Source organism: Lepeophtheirus salmonis, chromosome 7 (genome assembly GCF_016086655.4).
Source record: "Lepeophtheirus salmonis chromosome 7, UVic_Lsal_1.4, whole genome shotgun sequence".
Lineage (NCBI taxonomy): Eukaryota > Metazoa > Arthropoda > Copepoda > Siphonostomatoida > Caligidae > Lepeophtheirus > Lepeophtheirus salmonis.
In genome coordinates this window covers 20,314,611-20,336,048 of record NC_052137.2, presented here as the reverse complement: position 1 = coordinate 20,336,048, position 21,438 = coordinate 20,314,611, and the positions used below count along the sequence as shown (strand labels likewise).

The 21,438-nt window shown below is 28.0% G+C and overlaps 1 protein-coding gene across 1 annotated transcript in view; it reads right to left on the bottom strand.

The window, feature by feature from the left end:
• The window catches only part of LOC121121708 (neural cell adhesion molecule 2), a 262,790-nt gene extending 245,057 nt beyond the window's left edge, over positions 1–17,733 (bottom strand). The window contains exon 1 of the mRNA XM_040716676.2: positions 17,530–17,733. The gene's annotated coding sequence lies outside the window, so the exon portion shown is untranslated. The remainder of the gene's footprint in view (positions 1–17,529) is intronic.
• Positions 17,734–21,438: the final 3,705 nt, after the last annotated feature.

Here is a 21,438-nt window from a genome sequence, read left to right as displayed (position 1 = left end):
GCCCATTTTCGCGACAAATTGCTATGTAAATTTTGGAAGATTATATTTAAAACGTAACGTTACACAAAAAAGAATCAAAAAGGTACATTCGTCATAAAATATTTTAAATAGTGAGTTCAAAGGGTTAAGGGCAATTTCGTGTATACCCTTTGAAACTGTTGGACAAGATGTAATTCAATATTGCGTGTTTTTGACAAGTTAGATAAATTGTTGTTGGTACATTATTAAAAAGAAGTCAACATGCACATCACTAATACGAACATACAATATATAAGAGGAGGCCAAAAAGTTATTTTTGAACCCCTCTAATATGTTTATCAAAAACAACCAAGAAGGATACGCATGCTATAAATCACTTTTTTTTATTTAAAATATACGGATAAAAGATTTATATCAAATATTCTCCTACGTGGTATAAATTTAGATGAAACTGATCAAAATAGAAAAGAGTCTTAATTTAATAATATAACGAGATATTTAATTTTTTCTATCAGTTTAATAACAGAATTCAACAAAACATCCTTCTTTCTTGAAATTATTTTCGTATTAATAAAAATAGTTAGAATCATTGTACCTTTCACTTTAAATAAAAACTATCTGTTATATATAATATATATTTATTTATATATGTCTCAGTTTTTGAATTTTATATTTTTTGAAAGATTTCAACATTTGATATGTTTGAAACGTTAAAAATTTTTAAATGAAGAAATCGTAAATATATATATTTTTTATAATAGAAAGTAGATCTATGGTGCTTATCTATAATTATTGGTCCCTGTTTTTACTAGTTCATTTATAAGAAGCTGTGACAAAGTCTTCTTCTTTTTTTTTTAAATTAATCATAATATTGTATTATTTTAAGCACAAAACACAAGTTTTTCAATTACTTTCTTCTTTTCACATTTCAATGCTGTCATTTTTAAAAAAGATATTAACTTATAATGTATAATGATTTTTTAGAACAAAACAAAAATTCATTGAGTTTCTAATTTAGAAGAACACACAAACGTCTGATTTCTTTTTTAATAAAATTAAAAGTTAGGTCTGTCTATAATTTTTCTACAAATTGCATTTGAATACAATTCTTTAAATTTTGCAAATGCTCCCCCCCCCTAGCCAAAAACGGTTGAAACAGTTAGAAATTAACGAATTTTAGTTAGAAATCTATTAATAATATTTTTTATGAATAACTAACAAGATTTTTCATATCCTATTAAATCATTAAGTTTGAATAAATTATTGTATATTAACAATATATCATCAAATTTATATTATAGATAACCTATCATTAACAAAGACGGGCAAAATTCAATTTCAAAAATATCTTCTTGTTTTTGTTAAATTACATGCTTGATGTTACAATATCTCAAATCTATCACCAGTGAAGGAGTTTAAAATTTTATTAGTGTTATATCAACTGAATAATCAATAATTTAAATAATATTCTTTACATGAAAAATAATTACAAAATGCCTGGAATTGTAAAAAAGTAATGTACCTCGAAAAAAAACAACTACTTTTACTCTTCAAAAACAGTTTCTATCCAATATTTCAAACAAAACTTTTCAAAACTTATTGGTTTTTGTCATTATATTATACAATTGTGATGTAAATTTTATCCCTGAAACTTTTTTGATGTTTGAGAAAAAGAGTCTGTTGGAACCTATGTTGCTTCAGTCCTTATTAAGTACTGAGGACCTGGTCAAGTCAAGTCTGGTTCAATCCAGTCCAGTCCTACATTTCAATCCTCAAAGAAAGTAAAATGAAGCTTTTCGTGACGTAATTAACAGTTTTACTAATTTTTTATAATTAGAAAATTACATAATTAAGGAAATTTTATAAATAAGTAAACATGTAACATGTTCATATTATACTTCATTATGATGAAAATAGAAATATTTTTTGCAAGATATGTGCAATTACCACTTAATAAATATCTCATATATCTTATTTGGCTTAATAAACCATCGATATTTTTATCAAAATTCCAAGGACTGACAGTTAAGGACCGGTCCTAAGACAAGACTAGACTAGACCAAAACAAAAGTAATTATAAACATCCCTAGTCTCCCTATTACCTAAATATCACCAACTATAAATTAGGCTTCTTCCGAAGCCATAAATGCCCTTACTATCCAACGTACCCATGTAATATCAATTTATTTTTTAATATATAACATTTCACATGAAAGAATAAGACTAATTGACACTTAATTTATGAAATAAGAATGGTTATTTATCTCTTTGACAGTATTTTCCTGTCAATCAAATCGAAATTTTATTCCCAAGGAGATATATTGTCTTATATTTTTACACACTATTTCATTCATCTCATTTTTAGGTCACCATTTTGCAGGCTTTACTTATTTTAGTAACATTTAAAAATAACTATTCCTTAATTAGACAGATTTTAAATTTTAAAAACTTTAACATAGAATGACGTCATTATTGTTAACGTTAGTCGTCATTACAATTTTTTACAAATAATTACAATAAATTACAACAAAAATGAATAGACTTCCAAAAAAATGTCAGTATTTACTTAATAGGACATTAGCGCTATTTACATAAGCAACAGAGAGTGCAGCAAAATAATACATCCTCCACTTCATTGTTCTTACTATGTGCCATATTTTTAAACTTTCTAGCTTACATAACCAGCTATAGACTATCCACCGCCTTGCTTTTAATATTTTTTTTAGTTTGCTCTTTCTCTATTGCCTGCTAGAATCTATATAGTTTCTTTTTTACTCCATCTTCCGTATTTAAAACAACACATATTTCAAGTGAAATATGGTAGTTTAATAAGGGAAAGCAGGTCTTTTTGTTCCTGAGGTTGCATGATTATAATGTATCTTCAGGTTTGTTTTTGTTTGAAAATATTTTTTCATCGACAACATGGAAATGGAAGCCAAAAGGGTATTTGAAGTTATAACGTCCTCTTCCAAGAATCTATAATGGCTATTGGCAGTGATTTGGTTATCTACAGAACGTCAGTTTACCGGATTATAATTGGCTATAAAATTTGTGGAAATATTACTTGAATGTCTGGCCAAAAAATAAATAGGAACATTTGTATGAAGGCTGTGGTGAAGATTGTACGAAATCCCCACCGTATGATCAGAGGAATAGCATATCAGCGGTAACCGTAAATATGATCATAAATGTGTACCTTGGAGCTAAATCAAGGCTACAAGTAAAAATTATATTAATTTATGACAGTTTATAGTAATCCTGAATAATAAGTTATTCAGGATCAATAAACAAGTCTACAGCAGCCAGATAGACCGGTATTTAACTACACAAAAAGCCTGATGAGGTACCTGAAAAAATTAAATTCACTCTAAAAACCAAACATGTTGATTGCCCCAGGGCTGTGGAGTCAGGAACGTAAAATTTGTACCTACTTCGATTCTAGTTACAAAAGTCATTAAAATTTATATTAATAAACTTAATTATAATCTAAAGCTTACATTGAGTGTTCGTAAGGCTTTTTCTAAATGGTAATAAATTATATGTATTAAGTAATAATTGTTTATGAAATTAGCTTGTTGGAATCGGTGTTGATGACATTAAAAATACTTGAATCAGAGCCAGATTCGGGTTATGTAACGACTCTACAGCCCTGGAGTCAACCATGGTTCTGTGGAAGACACTGGATTCTTCATAATTATTTTAAGTTCTTTCTATTTAATATGTCCATATCTATTTCAAAATTTACTTTTTTACACAACTAATGTTACACTCACACATGTACATCAAAATCTATTGTAAAAAATTGTAATTAATTATAAATTTAAGCTTGAGACTGATTTGTTTTTATTTTAATATACTAAACAATGAATTTTAAAATTTTAAAAAGAAACCGGGATCTATTCTCAACTACAAAAAACACCATGTTTTATATTTATTAATGTAAGACGAATAAAAGTTAATTGATGTTATAATTTCCATTTCTAAGAGTAAAAAAATCCATAAATTAAAATATGTGCAGCAAATAAAAAATTAGTAGACAAAGGAAGTATTTTTATGTATTTTGAATATTATGCTTGTATTAATAGGCCAATATTATTTGCATTACTTCATAAAAATAAACGTAAGGGAAGTATTTTTTTTTAACCAGCTGAGATCTCATTGCAGGATTTTTATCATCAATGTATATACTAAGCAAAAAACAAACAAAATTTTAAAAAGTGTATGTATTTGTTATATAAATAATGGTATATTTCCTATTGGGACCTATTTCCTGGAAAACAAATATTTAAATTACGGGGTCCCAGAAAATATGGGGATTCGGTTAGAAAAGAATGAATACCATGAATTTGATATATTTTTAGAAGAATTAATACATTTGTGCTACACCATACTTGCAGCAGCATTTTCTTATGACTTTATCTCCGTTATTTTTCATTGCATGGTTTGATTACGCAAGTAAACGACAGCTGAAACAAAAATAAGTAAGTTTTATTTTTATTATTTGTCTGTAAGTGTAAAAATGTCGGCGCAATTAATAAAAAAACAACGCTTCTGCGATTTTGTGATCTCCTCTACGCTGGTGTCAGTCCCGAGAAGGCCACAAAGACCGTTGGAATCTCCATCCAGACTGTCTACAACATGAAGATGTCCATTACAGCCACATCCAGACGAGAACAACCAAAATTCTGCAGCAACAAGGCCTTCAGGTCTGCCTCCATATGGGTGTCCTCCATTTCAGGAGATTTTTAATTTTGTGGTCTCTTGGAGTCTGACGCATCTCTCATCCAAATTTAAATTCTCTCCGAACAGCCATCTTGACAGCATGGTACACCATGGATACACTCTTCATCGTTAAGAGCTTCCGATCTGTTAGACGGTGTGTCGATGCGTCATTACATGTGAAAGAGGACATAGCGAATAAAATATTTAGGTAACAATAGTGTTTAAGCAAATTTCACCTTGGTTTTGAGTTATATTTTCATTATTCCATAAAAATGACGTTTTTCGTAATTTATTCATGCTTTGGCTCCCAACTCTGTATATTCTTAATCTTTTATCATTATCACTAATAGTACACGGCTTGTCTGGAGACTATAGCTCCAGTTTTTTAGAATTCCGTAACCTGATACGACCCGTAGTAAAAAAAAGTAAGTAATGAACAAGCTAACTTTTGTTGAAGTATGTTCTACTGAGTCAAAAAATGTCGTACATGTTAGTCATTTGGTTGCCTGTGAACATGTTGATTACATCAAGAGAGGAGAAGAAGCTACTGTACTACATTTCATCGGTGCCCACAAGATACATTATATGGAAGTGTCAATCATTGGAAAAGTGACACCAAATACACAACAAAAGTCATTATATTGACCAGAGAGGGGGAGTGAATTCAAAAGTTCGACACAAAGAGAGCATAACTAAATAGGAAATCATGACGAAACTACTTCCACCACTGTATCCCAGTTCCTCTTTTTTAAAAGAGGAGTAATATGCTTCTTCTGTTTTTCGAAAATAGAATAAGATATTTGACGGTCTTGTGAACTCTGCTTACTTGCCCGATTGTATGCTTTTTGTCAATTAGACTAATGAGTTACGATTGAAAAGGCTTCCAAGAAGGAGTAAAATATATGTTTGGTATACTGAATTTTTAGGCTTTTTATGTATGTTTAATTAGGAGAATTGTTTATTGTCGTACTCCAAAAATTATCGATAATTAAATTAAACTAACATTATGAAATATTTCTATACGGGATTTCCCGTAGGTGTAAAATCTGGAGAAATGGGATCCCGAGAAAAAAAGGCCGACTATGCACATTGTAAATACATGGTATGTACTTCCTCCTAAACTATCTGAACAACATTTTAGTTTAAAAGAATAAAATTGGTTAATATTTGACAGTTGAAATGGCATATGTATCATTCTTTTTTTCATATTGTATAAAAAGTTTAAGATGGATCGCATTACATTTATGTGATCAAAAAGGAGAGATAAGTTTGTACTAAAATATGTAAGCTATCATATAATAATAAATAAGAAAACTCCATGATAGTTTTTAAGTACAAAAATGATTACCTATGTACTATGCTTAAATTTAATTTTATCTCTGCATGAAGCTATATCTATTTGAAGACACAATGTATATGAAAGAATACCAGACAATTTGAGACGTTTTTGGAATGGCAAAAGGGATTTATTCTTTATTTTTTGAAACTCATATATTACAAAATATATATACATAAAATGAATATAAAACAAACCGTTAACAGATGACATTCAATTAATGATGTTATACACATCAAAAAATATTTGTTATCGTTTTTCCTTTTGTGTTAATGTGAAATCATGGTACAAATAACAAGATAAACAGAGTGTTTAAAACAAGTTGTTGTCAATTCAATGAGATCAAAACTAATAAAGGATACAAAGTGTGTTCAAAAAGTAACGTGACTTTTCAAATTTCATTGGCATCATATATTCGATATACTAGATTCTTTTTTCTTTATTGATATGATATATTGCATTAAATGTTACCTTAAAATTATAAGTCTTATCCAAGACCTCCACCTAAAAATAATTAAACATTCCAACAATCAAATAAAAAAAATCAAACAATAAATTATATAAAGCATAAAAATCAAACAATAAATTATATAAAGCATAAAAATCAAACAATAAATTATATAAAACATAAAAATCAATCGTTCGATATCTAGTTGACTCTGACAATTTATATCTGACAATATTAATAGTATGGTCCCAGGAATCACCACCCTTCCTTTTTATTTTTTTATGTTAGTACATTTGAATAAGAACATATATTTATTGATTAAAGCTATATAATATGTTTAGTTTGTTTGTGAAAGGTATAATGATTAGAAGTATTTTGTGTGTTCAGCAATTTTTTGATATTGAAAGACATGGTCTAAAAGAATTTGCATGAAGTTTTGTGCTCCAAAGTCACATGAAATGTTAACAATGGTATACTGCAAAACTGTTCTGACTAAAAAAAATGTTTATATACAAACTTTTCCAAGATAGCCAGGAAGATGTCAATCATGAGCCTCGCTTTGGACGTCCAAGTACATTGAAAACGTCGAAGCAGTAAAGAAAATTGTTTTTGAAAATAATAAAATGACTATCCTAGAAGTTGCTGAGGAAATTGACATATCGATTGGCTAGTAAAATGAAGCCTTTTCGAATGTTTTGGGCATGAGACGAGTGTCAGATAATTTTGTTCCGAAACTACTTAATTTTGACAAAAATATTTATCACATGAGCATTGACAATGAGCTGTTGGCAGACGTCAATGACGATCCTGATTTGCTCAAAAGGATCATAAATCCTGACAAATCATGGGTACATGGTTATGTGATTTTTTTTTCTTCCCAAAACTGAAGAAATCTATGAAAGAACGTATGCAAAAAAACGCTGAATACGGAAAATGCAATAAGATTAGTTGTGGAGTTACAATGGTAAGTCCTTTTTGGAATCGGTTTTTAATTCAACTTTGTTTGATAACTATGAAACCACAACTATAATGGTTAAATTGATTTGTATATATAAAATAATATAAAATATAAAACTCGTTCAAAGTCAAACCCCTCAAATTACTTTCTAACTTATAAAATACTCGTAGGTTTTATATCTTTAAAATACACACTAAAATTTATTTTGTTAAAAGATGTTAAAAATAAAAGATATCTTACTATTTAATCATAAAAGTGAAAATCTAAGTTCAAGCGAGTATTCATAAAAGTAATTTACAACTATTTTCTTCCTTCTACTTCAAAATTTTACTTTTGATGAAAAGAAACGAGTAATTAATAATTCTCTTTCGTTATAAGAAAAAAAATATAATTAAAATTCCCCTTATTGCTTACAAGAAAATAATTGTAATGTTTTGAATTATCATCAAATCAGTCAATTCTTGTATGAACACAAGCCATGGTTTGCTTGTAACTGGTTTTCCTTGTCTTCAAAAATACGCAATATGTCTAGAATATTCAAGATAGGTCTTGCTTCTGTCAAACTTAAAATTTTTTTATTTACCCTTGAAAAGGTAAATCAAAGAAGTATTAACTGATAATCAAAATACAATATATCATACAAAGTGTAAAATAAGTCAACTGAAGAATAAATAACATACATATATTGATGGTTTTGTGGTAGTTTAACACTTTAACGATATTACACGATATATTTCGTTTTCAAATTCGACTATTTTTTGTGGCAGATGTAATATCTCGTCTTAAAAGAAAAGATGAGGTAATAAAAAAGAAGGATATTTTTAGCGAACTTTGGCTGGGGTTAGAGTGCTCCAAAAGATAACCCCAGTTGGTATAGATTGGATTGAAAATAATGAGTCCTTTATAGATTAAGTTGATTAATTATATTAGGTTGGGACTACGAAATGGAAAATCATAAACTTCAGAGACTGCTTGATGATGATTGATGACCCCCCTCTCCAAAAATTCAAATATTGACTGCTGAGAATATGTTTCCCCAAGAAATTGACATAGATTTGAAAAATGGATCAATCCATTAAGGAGTATCTACAAAACATAATTTGCGTGGCGCAAATAGTTTTATAAATTATATCGAATGGTGTAAGAGAAGGTAATGTCGATTCTCTTATAGTTTAATCGTCAAATCCGTATGCTCTTGGTAAGAAATTGCTTGTTTGTATCTGATGATATCATCCCAGTAGTGATTTACTATAACCTACTCAAGAATCAGTTGGTTAAAGTTATTGATAGTAAATCGACTATTAAAGCTCAAAGCTATATGTCAAAAGACATGATAAAGTAATATTTTAGCGTCCAAGTGACGAAAAAATTCTCAAATACAATTTGGAGGTACCTGAATGAGATTTCCTACCCAAGTATTAAAAAGAAAAGTTCCTTCAGACTACTACTTGTGTTTCTTAAATTGCACAAAGTCTTTTGAACACTGAATTAGTATCTCGATAATATTTTGAATTAAACACGTTGAACCAATTTCTTGTAATAGGCTTTCATGTTTCAATAAAAAACTTATTTTATTTCCAATATGTTATGTGTGTATTGAGTATCTAATTTTATCACCTATGCTCAAATTTCATTATACATTTTTTAAATCTTATGCTAATAAATTTGTCAATTACTGTGTAACCTATGTTATCTGATCATGTAACACTTCTCGTAAAAACTTCCCTGAGTGGACAAATAATTATTTGATTAAACTAATTCCTACGCCAATATAATGTACATAGTTATAAGCAGGGTTGTAACTTTTGTTGAGGTAGTGAACACGCCAGCAGTTGCTATCTGGGTCTTCTGTGGCATTATACCTATAAGCTACTTGTTGTTTACAACACATAATAAATAATACTATATAACTATTTTGTGTGGGTTGCTTTTATCCCGTGGGTTACTTTGCTCCTTAGTTGTGTATTTTCAACCCACAGTTACAACAACCAAAAACAATTTTATCACATAGTATTTAAGCTATTTGTACCATTTCAATGTCATTCATGAATACACACACTCGTACTTACACTATATACTTTGATATTTGCCAGGAATGAAAGAACAATAATAAGAGCTTAGGAAAATAAGAAGAAAAAAAAAAAAAAAAAACGAAAAGTAAGTCGGAATTAAATTGAAGAATTTTTGAGAGGAGAGCAGTTTATCTGTCGTGAATTTTCATTAAATTCACTTTGAGATAGACTAAATATACCCAAATGCCACTCCGTATCAAACGGAGGCAGGAATTACAACGTTGATGATCCTCAACTCTACTGACTCAAATAAGGATAGTTATACATAAGTTCTTAACAAATCCTAAGTGTTACTCTTAGCTGCATGCAGGTGTAAGATGAACATAAATTCAACTCTGGATCAAGTAGGAACATAGAAATAAATTACTCCTTTTTCGACCCTCAATTTTAATCAGAGTCCAACAAGGACTTGTACTTATAGCTCCCAAACAGATCTTCAGCGATACTCTTTGCCATAAATGAGCAAAACACCCGCAGTTACACTTTATACTTTGGTGGTCTCTCCTCAAGAATGAAATAATAATGATACTAGCTTTAGAAAATAAAAAACACTGCTTAAATTGCTTACAACAACAAAACTTGCACGCTACAAAATACTTCAAATTTACAACCCTATACTTAAGATAGCTTTTTTACATATACAATATCCTAGGTACTTGTAGACTCTTTTATGTATATTTCTACTTTTATTGATAAGTTTCAAAATTTATTAGACTATCAACCCAGAAAATGTTTCATATACATCTTAAGTATAACATGAATGTTTATTTTTCTATTTATTTTTTTCCTAATCTTTATTCATGGGGAAATGTATTTCTTAATAAAGAAACAGGAACTTTAAACAGTTAATGATGATTTAAGTAGCTATGAATGTAGATATGCACGTATATATGTAATATTCTGTAACAAATTATCATTATTACACTTCTTATAATTTGAAAAAATGAAGAAGAAAAGAAGGTGCAGAATGTTTGAGTGGGTGTATAGCTTCTTTTTTTTTCTACTCGAACCGAATACAATTTATATAAACTGTATCATTTTTTTAACTACAATTCACTCTGTACATATTAAATAAGGGCTTTATTTATTCATAATATGAATAAAAGCAGGCTCTTATATATATCTAGGTAGATATTAAGAGTACCTATGTATGTATTCTTTCCATAAATTAATTTCAAAATATATTTTTATACTTATGCATTTATACATATTTATTTAGATAGACTTTTTTTATATAACTTGTAATTCACTTTTATGTATTTATATAAATGTGTTAATAGTATTTATAGAGAAAGCTGTATACACTATGACGGAAAATGAAATGTGATTTGGGTTATATTCTTATATTATATATAAGTGATTCTCACTTAATTATATAATTTATGAAACCTAGCCAAATTGTATTTTTAAACTTGTTTAATTAAGTCCATGAAATAAAAATGCTTTGATTTCACCCTGAAAGTTTAGTATGATGCTTTATTGAATGATATAGGAATATTAAAAAGAATGGAATATTTGACATTTAAGTGGGCACACAACGTACAATATAACTATATACTCTTTTTGATATAGTGATATATTTGTAAAACATCAAGGGAAACGGTGAGGCATTTCTAACTTGAATGTGAGATTAAAGCAATTGTTTGGTTCTATAATTTTCTAATATTTTTAATGAGGCCTGGGATAATCATATATTACTGTTCTTTTAAAATTATTTAATAACATTATCAAATCTATGATATATCTCTTTTCTGATATAGGCAAATATTCAGCTATTTAATTTAATAAATGCTTTGTTGGTCAAAAAATATAAATGAGTGCTTTTTAATTTGAATTTTAAATTTTTATTAAAAATTAAAGATTTTTCACTATTTTTAAGCAAGAATTCTTTAGGAGAAGGATCTTGCAGCCAGGATTTACCTATGAGGTGAGCCGAAACCGCATACTTTTCGTAAAACAGCACGAAGCCTCCACAAGATTTTCCAATGAGTATTCTCAAAAGATTATAGGTGTATTTTACTATTTTTAAGTGAGAAATCTTGAGGAGAAGGATCTCACAGCCAGGATTTACCTATGAGGTGAGCTGAAACCGCGTGTGTTTCGTAAAAAGAATGAAGCCTCCACAAGATTTTCCAATGAGTTTTCTCAAAGGACCACACAATTATAAAAATAATATAAGAAAAAATTCCTTGAGTTACCTGAGAAGCTTCATAAATATGGTTCAAAGTTGTTCGAATGACCATGTGATGATTTCAGGCCTCTCTCAAATACCTCAAGGATTGATAATAAGTGGACTGTAGTAACTTATTAATATAATATATAACGCGGAATAATAACAGCGGACGTGTGTATAGTTGAAGATGTATATTTCAAGTGCTCAACATAATAAAAAAAACATGTATGTAAAACCCCTCCTATGTGAGGTAGGGGAAACAATCCACCTGTAAGAAGAACAATAGAAAACCCCGTTCTTTTATTGTCGGGAAAACTATGTGCATGAATCATTCATATTCTTGATCCTATGCATGATTGGATATGTGAGGGATCCAGATTCTAAGAAACGCCTTTGCTTCATACTTATATCCAAATTATTGATAGATTTACAAAAAAGTTTTTTATAGCAATGCAATTTTTTTGTGTGTATGTGTGTGTCTTTTTGTTATGTTTTAGGAGCGAGTTTACCTCCACATTGTATTTGATTCAGAACATAATAAGTTGAAATATAGTTGTATTTGTGTACAAAAAAAACTATACTCTCTTTTTTTGTGCCAGTCAGATAAGTCATTTTCACACAAGGGCTGTGATTTGTATGCATACATTATACGTCCGGTTTGGTAATTGAGTAAAATAATAATTTAAAAAAATATGTCAGAAAATAAATATGACTCTAATACAACATTTAAATACATTTTCAAACCTCAAATATTAATTTTACATTAAAAACATTTTTGATACAATTAAGGAATATCAATCGAAAAATACTAATTTTGATGTGATCAATCTGTTATTAAATAAAAAACAGAATCGGAAGAAAAAAGAGTAATATAAAGTGCATCAAAGGTACAAAAAAAAAGATTGGCTGGTTTTTTTTTGTGTGTTTTTTTTTAAAGAGGGAGGGAGGTAAAATGATACAATACAACTTTCAAATAAAAAGGCATTTTATTTGTTGTACAAAAGTTGAATATTTAGATTAATTTTGTTTTTATTTATACATTAAATTTGATTAAAAATATAATATACAAAAAGTATTTATCGAGCCTTGGCCTATTGATATTGTCCATTTAACAGTTATATTTGTTGATAAGTTTTTCATACAAATGATTACTAATGTATGGGGAAAAAGGTATCACTCAGCGATAAGATAAAATGGAAAAAATACATGGAAGATGGTTTTTAGTTTTTTAAAAAATATGAGGAATGTTTCCCCCATCTTTTGATTATTCATTAAATTTTGTATTAGATTAGTTTGTTTATTTTTAGTATTTTTTTAGTTAAAAAACTCATATTTGGTTAAGTATAGTCGTTTGTATTATGTAGATATATAATATGTAAACATAATAAACAGTCTATATTATTTTGAAATCTGAAAAACGTAATTTAAGGTATCAATAGTAATGTATGTTCACTTTTATGAATGGAAAGACATATGTTTATCGTCTCGTTGATTGTTTTTGTTTGTTTCTGATCATTTTATAAATAATTGTCAAATCAGACTTAAACAATTTTGATCAAATGAAAACATTGAGTTACACTGTTCAACAGCAAAAATGGTACAAGAAATAAACTTAGTAGAACTTGATCCCTGAATTTCATATGTGGTCTAATTTTTTCTTTATTAGCTTCATAGCCCTAGGAATAAGGTGATAAGTTGTTTTTTTGTTATTTTTAGCTATTTTTAAGATTCAAACTTTTATTGAGCAATTGGTATTGAAGATAGGGACAAATTATATGAACATATTTTATAGTCTAATGTTATAAAATTATAAAAACATTTTATAAAGATATGTAGTATGTTTATAACTCGAGTTAACTTTGTTTAAAATCAGAAATAAGTGCTTTTATTCAGAGGATTATTAAAAAGAGTATATTCAGATGAAATCTCCGTAGCTTATTTCTACGCGCTCAGGAGATATTATTCTCTTAAACTCAATTTATGTAGGTTCGTGCCCAGATGATTCCTAGAGAAAGAAATATACTCTACTAGGAAAGATTTACTCGGACTAAGGAGGGAGAGGGAAATCATATTGAAAAAAGTAAAATAAATTGAGAAAATTAAAAAATTATTCGGAAAATATTTATTTATCTACGTATACTAATAATTATAATATCACTGTTTCTTCGTTGTTGCCGAAAAAGATCCTAACAATTTTAATTATGCTGAATTTTTCACACTTAAGTATTATAATTATGTATTAAAAAAAGAAATTGTGCTAGAAACTTCAAATAAAATACCAACATATTTGCATAAAAAAACTTATAGATATGAAGTCCATTTTTTACTTACTTCAAAGAATTCCCAATCGAAATTCACGAAAAAAATGCAAACAATCTTTTTTCTACTAATTTTGCAAAACAAGTTAGTAATATTATTTTTTTTTAATATGAAAAAGGAACACAAACCGACAAATATTTTTTACACACTTAAAAAACAAAAAAGTTGTGAAGAATAATGTTGTTGAAAAAATAACCCTCGATAATTGAGTCATTTTTGCAAATATTGCAATTATTATTAAATTAAATGTTTCGATAATTGAAAATACTTTTTTGAGCAGCTAGAGTATAAAATGTAATGGCCAAATGTATCGTTTTGTGCATTTCTTTTTAAAAAATTAAAAATTGACGTTTGATGAAAAAAAGAGAGAAAAAAAAAATTATTCAGAAATTGACAGATATTTCGGTTCAACATCAATTTTTACGAGTCAAATTTATATTTAAACAAATTTACAGACAAATTTCTACAAGATTTATTTACTAATCCAATATTTCATTAAAAACTCATTTTTTTGCACCTGAAAAAATAAACCAAATTTCAATTTTCTCCGATTGCTTTTTTACCCATAACTTATTTGATTTAGAATCAACTTAAAAAGCGTAGTTATTCGTATAGTTGTTTTTTGAAACGCCAATCACTTGTTGAATTATAGCTCAACTCCTTATTTAGTCTCCTTGAGCTGCAAAAATGGTTTTTGTGTTTTGGGTATAGCATAGGCCCCCTTCTATGATCCCCCTCCCCAAAATAGACACCCCTGCCTTAGCTTGACTAGTTTCAAAAGAGGCACCCAAAGATTTCATAATAGAAAATGTTTATAATTTCTTGAATTCTAGAAATGTAATCAAATAACAAATGAATTCATAAAATGTATCCAAAAAAAATTAACCATTCGAAGATTTGATCAAAATCCCCACTGATATCTGATCTGAAACATTGTACATAATTAATTAATAAAAGAAAGCGAAAATCACACTTACATTATCTAATTGTAAAAATATGACCTTAGATGACAATACATTAAAAGAAACAACTGAATTTCCTTTTGTATATATATTTGCAATAAAAAGACAATTGAAAGTTGAAAATTTGCTTCCCTAGTAAGTTATAAGAGTCTTTTATTAAACTTCTTACAATTTATTTTACAGTAATAATGATTAAGTAATCAAGACAAATGAAATTCTAGAAAAATAATGAAATGTAACTAAATCATTTTTTTCACTACTTATCATCAAATTTTCATTTGACATCCAGAAATATGAATACAAGTATACCAAAGTATTTTTATTGTATTTGTGAAATTCACACTTTTCTTATCCCTTTCATTTCAACACACTTGAAAGTTATTGTTTTCTGTATTGGTTTTATACTTTTTCTTTATATGTTTTCAATTTTTTATTTAATTAAGAAAGTTTATAAATATTAAAATACTTTTTTGAGGAAAAAAACTTTACCATGATGGATTACAACTTTTTTTTAAATGAGAGCTTGTTGTAGGTTATTCTAACGTTTTTAAGACTCAACGTATAACCAAAAGTGTAGACTTAGGATTTTTGAGCTTTTTTTTCACAAAATGAGTAAAAAAAGACACTAAAATTTTGAAAAATGAGTATACAAAATATAAAAATGAAGCAATTTGAATTTAAAGAAAAATACAGTTTTATAAGAATCATTTAAAGTAGTTAGTATTGGTTTATATTTATGCTAATTTATTGTTAAAGTTTGATCCATTATATCGACAAATTAAGATTTTAGAAAGATTCTCTCCGTAACTTTTGCAAGATTAAAGGAAGATTATTCAACAGTAAACTTTTATTAACATTCCCCCTTTCTTAATTTGTATTTTGTCAGAATTTGGCTCTTTCACATATCCGATCATGTAATCAAACTACTTATATCATATCTTGTGAAGAAAGGTTATATTAAGTGAATTTTCTTTCAAAAAATACCATCATAATCTGTTATGTAATTTAACTGGAATCCAAATTTTCTTAATCTATTTCTTACCAGTTTAGAAAAATGAGCAATTATAACACAAAAAAGGCAAAATGAACAATTTTCCCAAAAAAATCAAATTGAGGATTTTTTTTGAGCGATTGCTTACAAATCCTAGGTCTACTTATTAGGAACGACATAGCACAATGGACAACGCACTAGAAATAATTTATTTCCTTGAACTCAAGGTGCGTAGGTTTGACACTCGATCGTTCCTAGAGAAGGAAATATACTTATGTATATGGACTTCAAAAATGATTTCTTAGTCAGATCATGTAATTTTAGATATATGGAATACTCAAACATACTATAAGAGGATGATAGAAAAGAAAAAATATAAATCAACCTCATTTTTTACTCTATTCTTCATGGGGAAAAAAAATAATAACAAGCTGAGTTGCATGCCAGTTTATTCCATGTGTCTAGAATTCCATGGTCAGATGTAATGCTATAAGGTTTACTTAAACTTAATCAATTAAATCTGAACAATTAGAGGAACACTAATTAGAAAATCCTAATGACTAAATAATTTTTATTACAATGTAAATATATGATGGTTCTGTGACCCTTACCACCCGTCTTATATTCAATATATCCCTTAAAAATTTCTCGAAACAAGATATTTAATGAAGTCACAAGGTATTGAGGATATTATTAAATCTACTTTAACTCATTTAGACATAATTATAACTCTAAAAATGGGGAAATTACACTTTACAATGCCGATAGTGAAATACAAACCTATAAACCAAGTTGCAAAACTCATTTTTTTTTCAAATTAATCGACCAAGGAGAACACTTATTCGTCACCTAAAGTCACTGAGGATGCCATAAATATTCGTCTAAAACTACTTATACTGTACAAAGTTTCCTTGAATTCATCTTTTTTAATTAAGGTAATAAGGAAAATACTAGAAGGGCAAGAAAAAAGTGCATACACCACGAGGGAAAAGGTTAAAGTAATGTCATCTGTGTTTTGTCAGAAACGACATCTTTGCTGACGAATTACTCTTATAATTTAATTACTTATTCATTAAAGAATTATACATATAATATATAGAAAACATAAGAATTAACAACTTATTCATAAAAAAGTTGATGGACAATACAAATAATATTCATGTAGAATTATATTTAGAAGTGTCCACTTAGAATGAAAATCCTTTAATTTTCAACACTAAAACATGTATATAATAATCTAAAGCTATGCATGAAAAAATATTTGAGGATTTTATATTACATATTACGTTTTTCTGCTTAACACAGATAATGAAGTCTTTTAATTCGTACCTAGGAAATTTTTAACATGGCTTAAAATAAACAAAAATATATAAATATTCAGCAATTAGAATGACAAGAAATACTATATAGTTAGCTATTCTTTATTAAGTAAAGGTTTACAAATATGTAATCAATCACAAAATGGCAATGTAAGGAATTATTGTAATATTCAAATTTTTAAATTAACAAATAAGAACAAACAGTAAGAACTTTCTCTATAAATACATTTGTAAAATTATTATGTCTTACCTTTTTTATTCCTTTTGGATAGTTGATTACGATGTCACTGATACAGAAATAATGTATTTTTGAAGAAAATGAAAAACATCAAACTGGGCTTTTTATATTAATACGATTAAATTTGTGAGTTTTGTGTATCTATCTGTAAATTAAATAAATATACAAAAGGAAGTTGAACACAGTGCTTTCATATCAAGAAGGAAAGAACGACTGGGAGAAGGGGAAAAAATAAAGGCCGCTAAAGAATATACTATTCCCTCCATGGAGAAGCGTGAAGATCCTCCCCCCTTCTTTTGTTATTACTGCTTTTTCTTACACTCTTGAAGAATTTTGTGTGTTTGTGTTAAGCACATATTATTCTTATTATAATGCTAAAGATTATAAATTTAGAGTAGGGAATCTGATGGATCATTATTTCCCAAGCTTTTTCCAATTTTTTCTTTGGCACTATCATATCCCTCCTCTATTGTCTTTATTTTTGGCAAAATACGTCTCTTGTCTGTCTTGGAATAGGTTTTATGCTTACTCAACGAATAGTATACATTTTTGAAGGATTAAAAAATTTTAAAGGCATATGAATATAATTAATAAATATATATGTGGCCCGTCAACACAAAAGTATGTATGTCAGAATTATTTTTTTGAAATTAAGAATGCTTAACATATGTATTCTTCTACGTATATTTATATCGATCAATTATTCTAATTAACCCTTTTGGGTGTACCACAAATTCAATTTAAATAATCAAAATTGATCGTCCCAATAAAAGAATGATAAATTGATTAAGGGGTCATTTTGGACTAATATAAGTATCTTAAATAAAATAAAAGGTTCTAAACTATAGAAAAAGTGATTAAATATCTTAACTCCTCAACAAAGTGAGGACCCAAAATTAGCTGTAGCATGACAAATTCGAAAAATGTGATGCTTATGCAATCAAGAAAAGACAACTCAAAACCAATTTTCTGATATGTTTAAAGAATAAATTTTGTATTCAATATATTCTCCTTCACAAGCAATAATAACTTCAACACGCCGACTAACAGATTGGCAGCTCTTGACAATTAAGGTCGTGATCATGACGTACCACGCTGTCATTATAGAAGCTCAGGGCGAATCCAAATTGGATGAGAAGTGCGACAGACATTATTCGGCAAGACGCTCAAAACTACAAATTTTCAGGGAGTTGAGCTCAGGACAGGAGGAGAGCCACATGGTGGCAGGCAGAAGTCTACCATATTGTTTCTTATAAAATGTAAGATAATTAGATTCAGAATAAAAATTTTGAACCCATTATCATCCATAATTAACTTCCTGATGTTGTAGGCAGTCCAAATGGAGAATCCAAAGGTTATGGCAGTCTTATCGAAACTAACACCAGCCCTGTGGAGATTGCATACACGTTCCTTTTTTTTTTTTTTAATCCAATATTTTTATAGATATGGGATACAAAAGTTGTATATTTTTATTTCATCTGTCGTTAGGTTGCGCAATAAAATCTCATTATTAAAAGTAATGGCTATGAAAGGGTAATTACATGTCACCGCAAGTTTTGAGTCCCCAGTATATATGAAGTAAAATATCAATTTGTATTTTCTCATTTTTGTTCAAGGGGACTTTTATGTTGACGAACAATGTAACAAACTTAATGGAATTTCTACAAAAATAGCTTAATAATTATTACACAGGTATAACACATATGCACATACAGTAATTAATTAATGGTTATTTAAATGCAAATTGCTCTTTGTGTTTTATGAATAGTTATATTCATCTGAGAACATCAAAAAATAACTCGTTATCGCACCAAGAAAATAAAATATAGATTAAGATACTCGATATGCACATACATAAATACTGGAATTGTAAAACAGGGTATGAAGTACATATAAAGTTTCATTTTTCAAAAAGAATTACTAACTTTTGACATTCATTTCTTGTGGAGTAAAATCTTGTATTTGTATTTCATTGCTCTTGATTTGTATGTTGATGCATCAACTTGATTAAAAAGTTAAAACTAATTGTTAATTAAACCGTTGTACAAGGAGTGATAGTTTTTTTAGAAGCGTAAGAAAATGAGGATGCATATAATAAGTATGGGTTAGGGGTAATGTTGGATAGGTCTAAAAATATAAAAAAAGACTACAATCTATCAATCCAGTTCAAATTAAATTCGTCATTCTTATCTTCCTTTCATGGTAACTATAATAGTTGAATTTACGTAGTTTCTAACTATATCCCTTCAGCGGTTTAACATAACCTCTTTCAAACCGAAAATATGCTTGAAGTTTAAAGTTGTAAGTGTGTTGTTGGAACATGTGTTGATTCAATTGTAAATGACGCTTTAGTAAAAATCAAGTTATTGAAACACTCCTCTTTTATTTGTTTACTTAATAAAATCTTATGGGCGTAATAGCTTCTAGAAATATTTGCTCCACTATGGGATTTATGTTCAAATTTGAGGGATGGAATGAGATACTCAAGAATAATAGCTATAATTTATATCCCTTAATTAATTAATATTACTATAATTGGCCCCTTTATGACATTTTGAATATAATTGGCCATAACCATAGCCTCATATATTTGTAAATATATATTAAAATAGGGTTGTCATAAAAATAAAGCGAGTTGATCCGATCTAGCTTTACTCCGAGAGGAACAATATTATCTCTTTAAAAAAAAATTATAACTCAACTATGTATATTTGATTGGCTGAGTCTCCCAATTTGGAAATACTTTTACTATTTGTATCTCTAAACATGAAGGGTTTCATGAATATAAGGTCAAGCTATCTATCGGGCATTATTCTTTTTGGATTATGTGTGAGAAGGAATTCGCCAACAAAAACCAAGGCATGAAATTTTAAATTCAATGGCATATTATGTCAAAAAACTCACTTTGAGAGAGCCGATCAGAGCAGAAGATTTTAGAGGCATTTCAATATATGCAATAGTCAGATACGTTGCTTTTAGTATAAAAATACCGAGAGTATATGGAGAGTATTGGACTTTGCTTCCAACATAGTGAGGTTCATACCCTCTGAATCAGAACATCACCTGAAGAATTTAAATCATATTTTGAATATTTTTAGAAAGCATCATCGTTCCTCGGATAAGTTATAGCTGTTGAAATTTGTATTACTGTAATTTTTATCATAACTTTTAACGTTTTCTTTGTATTTGTGTCCATTTTTTTCAATACTTGGGGTAATTATTTTCATTTTTGTTTCCAAAATTTTTAAATGAACGATCCATACTTACTTTTATATAATTTTTGAAATTGAGACATAACAAAAAAAAACAGAAGAATTGATCTATCTCTAGAACTCTAATTTTAAACTAAAATGTTTATGTATATTGTTAAAATGCAATTCCTTCAGGTATTTTATTAAATTATTAATTGTAGTAAAATGTAATAGTTAATATAAAAAAAAGACTACAATTTTTTTTTTACATTTTTAGAATATCAAACAGGGGTCTAATGTTACTTATTAAAATACTTTCTATGAATGTATTTGTTCTTTTTTGTTATTTATATTTTTTACAACTCATTATGTATCTTGATCTAATTTCTCAAAAAAAAATCAATTTCAAATTTTTGTATAATATAAAATGTACATATATTTTTATGTTTGCAAAATGGCACTGCAAATCAAAATAAATATTTAAGAAACGATTGAATTTCAATTTTGAAAAATAGTATTTTTTTGGTTGTAAAATGGATATTGTGAAGATAATTAATTGTTTTCTAAATTTAACAATACAGAGTGTGTCTGTGAATTATAGGAAAAAAATTAGCCAAATCCAATAGTATCTGTTCCAGTAAAAATTTGAAGAATTCCCTTCAACTTTTTAAATTATTTATATTGTATTTACATTCAAGTCCGTACATGTCAATTTAAAAAAAGACATACA